The 3,569-nt window shown below is 46.2% G+C and overlaps 1 long non-coding RNA gene across 2 annotated transcripts in view; it reads left to right on the forward strand.

Moving 5' to 3' along the window:
• LOC121661608 overlaps positions 1–2,865 on the forward strand; it is a 3,410-nt gene extending 545 nt beyond the window's left edge. The window contains exons 1-2 of one of the 2 annotated variants that reach the window (XR_006015048.1): positions 1–800; positions 1,421–2,865. The exon at positions 1–800 is cut by the window's left edge and continues 545 nt beyond it. This is a non-coding gene — a long non-coding RNA (uncharacterized LOC121661608). The remainder of the gene's footprint in view (positions 801–1,420) is intronic. The other variant, XR_006015047.1, reaches the window with a different exon arrangement.
• The last annotated feature ends 704 nt before the right edge of the window (positions 2,866–3,569 follow it).

Genomic DNA, 3,569 nt, shown 5'->3' on the forward strand with positions numbered 1-3,569 from the left:
CCGGGTAAGAGCTGAAGCTGCCGAGTTTAGAGCTGAAGCTGCCGAGTAAGAGCTGAAGCTGCCGTGGCGCTGCGCGGAGCCGGCGGAGCCTCCCTGCAGCCAGCACAGCTCGTGCCGAACCGAAGAAGACACCATGCAGCCAGCAGCATAAAGGAAGCGAGGCTTTCTCCAATGTAAAGCCTAAGCAAGATCAGCTCCTTGACGTGACGACTCCAAGGTCAGAGAGAAAGGGAAGGATGGGATCACATGAGACAAAGCTGTAAATGGCAGCGGGGGAAAGAGGGCGGAGGCTCTTCCAGCGCAGAGCTTGAAAATGCTTCTTGCAAGCCGTGGTAAAAACTGTAATATCATAAACTGTTTTTCTCTGTAATTCATCTGTACATGGGCGGACGGAAAATCCACGCGCACCCTGTGAAGATAAGAGAATGCTTATGCCAGGCCATATAGAAGCAGTGAAAGCCTTCTAGAGATTTTGAAGAAGAGAGCTTTTGTTTCTAGGCTAGAATAACTCATCCTTAAAAGACTGAAACCCTATGTTATTATGGCCCATGACTGCAGTGTGAAAAGACTGTGAGATTTCATGGGAGAGATGTTTTTCCACCTCAGCAGACTGGTTTTTTTCCAGGCAGACTTTTGCTGGTGACAGTTTGGAAACCACATTAAAGCAGAAGAAACTCTTTTTCCTTAAATATTGCAGAGACTTTTAAGAACTGCAATAATGACCAAATCCCATGCCTTGTTATCCCTAGTGCGGGTCAGTGGGAAGGAGGGAGGCGCTGGGAGAGAAAGATGTTTGAAAGGTTGCTTTAATTTCTTATTACCTCTTTCACTTCTCATTCTGCAACTAATAAACTTTCTTTATATTGTAACTGCTTAAGTGTGGGCCTGTCTTGCCTTGCAGTCTTTTCTGTTTTCCTCAATAACCCTTATTTCCCCTTATGCAAATAATTAGATTTCGTGTGCTTGGCACCTAACTGTGCGTCAACCCCCAACACTTTGATATCCCTGTTTTCTTCTCCCATTGCTGCTTTCTCTGCTTCTTTTCCCCATTAACAGCAACACAGAGGTGCCAGCGGCCTTTCTCGTGACCTTCCTGTCTTTTATATTCACACATCAAATGCTTGAGGAGGGAGGGAGGCAAAGGTGTTTTGTGGTTTCTATCTCATGGATGGGATTCTCTCCAGTGGTTTTGATACATAGACTTGAGCCAATCGATTTCTGGCTGTGTTTCCCCCCTGAGCCTCCCTCCTGCTGCACTGAATTGGTTTTCATGCGCAGATTGTAATGATACCAACACTGTGTGTGCACAAGCATCCACAATATTAATTTGCAGAACTGCAATGCAGGTAGCATCAAGGTTGTTCAAAAGAAAAAAAATCAGGGCTGTTGAATTGTTTTTCTTTCTTGCTCATTCTTACAGGAAGAAAATACATGAGGACCACATCATGCCCAAGATCCCGAGGAGTATGCGAGTGGAACAAAGAGGGGAGAAAATTCATTGCTGCATGAACCAAATCTGGGACACCAAATTTTTTGAACGGTATCCCCCAAGCTTGTACAGGTCCATCGCTTCAGCATTTTGTTAGGGAACCTTGTGGGCTGCATTGCTTCTGCCTGAAGCTGAGGGCTCAGTTTAAACTTTGAGTTTAAAACTGTTTAAACCGAGAGAGGGCAGGGTTAGATTGAATATTGGGAAGAAATTCTTCCCTGTGAGGGTGGGCAGGCCCTGGCACAGGTTGCCCAGAGCAGCTGTGGCTGCCCCATCCCTGAAAGTGCCCAAGGCCAGGCTGGATGGGGCTTGGAGAAACCTGGTCTAGTGGAAGGTGTCCCTGCCTATGGCACGGGGTGGAATGAGATGATCTTTAAGGTCTGTTCTAACCCAAGCCATTCCTTGATTCTATGATGACTCTAGGCCTTGACAGTGTTGACAGATCTCCGCATTGTTTCTGAAAGCGGGAGATGAGTGTCTTAGGTTACAAAGTAAGATGTAACCTGTCAGGGTCCCTCCCCCTGCCGTGGGGTCCTGGGAGAGGGGCCCTGGGGGAGACACGGGGTTCCTCTGCCTCTGGTCAGCCTCGTTCCCCGTTGGTTGTTTTGTGTTCCCTGCCCGGGCAAGGACCCTCGGGTCCCGTGATTGAACAGTTCCTGGGCAGAGCCCCGGCCATGGGCTGGGGAAATAAACATCTCTGAAACATCTAGCAAGAATCGGTCCATAGATATTTCTTTTCCACGGGCCTCGTTGTTTGATACGCATGTTACAGTAATCCCCACTGTAACAGTAACCAAAACTATGTAGTCTGTCACCATCTGGTAAAACCAGGTGGGGCCGTGTTCTTTGTCTCTTCCATGACACATCCCTGATAACTCCCTCTGTAGAGAAATCTTCTGTTTATGGGCCATCCAGCCTCACTGCGTGACTCATAAAATTACATCATCCCACTGTGAGATGCTCTGCCCAAGGAGACAAACTAAGCATTCCTACGTGGATATAATCTGAGGTTTGAAACACCACAGGAAGCCCTTACCTACTGGATTCCCAGAGGACAAGAGCTAGATAACCACCACTGGACCTTCAGAGGAACACCAGACTCTTCTACAGGATCACCACTTCAACAGAACCACATCCACCACTTCAGGAGGACTGCAGCCACCATTTAATTGGACTACTACCGCCACCCTGCCCAACAGGGTGTCAGGTTGTATTCTGACTCTGTCAGTGTTTCTGTACTACTGTATTTATTTTTAATTTTCCTATTAAATTGTAGTTCTGATTTCGAGTCTCTCACTGGTTTGCTTTCAAACTAGTACAATGAGAAGCCAAATGTTCCAGCCTATTATTGTCTTGATTAGATAAAATCAATCATAGAAGCACAGAATGTCCTGAGCTGGAAGGAATCCATCAGGATCATTGAGTCTGATCCCTGGCTCTGCACAGGACACCCCAACACTCCCACCTTGTGCCCAAGAGCGTTGTCCAAATGCTCCTGGAGCTCTGGCAGCCTTGGGGCTGTGACCATTCCTAGGGGAGCCTGTTCAATGCCTGACCACCCTGACCACCCTTTGGATGAAGAACCTTTTCCTGATACCCACCTAAATCTGCCCTGACACAGCTCTAGTCATTTTCTCGGGTCCTGTCACTGGTCACAGAGAGATGAGATAAAATATCCTATTTCCTGCCTTAAATGACTGCATGTTGTTCCTCACCATGTTTCACTCAAGCCCAGTATGTAAATCATCTCTAATCATCTCTAATCACTGGTGGGTTACAGGGAGGGCACAATTTCATCATGAAAATATGCCACAATTCCAAAGCAGGTCCTTGTTCTGAGTCAGAGAAAACATTACAACCTCTGCTGGAGAGAACTACTGAAAATCCCTCAAAAAGTCTAGTCAATCAAAATGTTCTGTTTCTATTTTGACTGTTTTCTTTTCCAGTACATAAGAGACTGAAGTAAGAAGCCCTTCTAAAATGAAAAGGCCTCACTCAAACTTAAAACATTAAAATATTTTGGTTTGATACCTTTAGAACACTTGTGAGCCCTTTAGAATTTTTTTCAAGCTGTGCTTTA

Source organism: Corvus kubaryi, unplaced genomic scaffold (genome assembly GCF_017639235.1).
Source record: "Corvus kubaryi isolate FWS band 111438036 unplaced genomic scaffold, C.kubaryi_AGA036_p1.0 37182, whole genome shotgun sequence".
Classification (NCBI taxonomy): domain Eukaryota; kingdom Metazoa; phylum Chordata; class Aves; order Passeriformes; family Corvidae; genus Corvus; species Corvus kubaryi.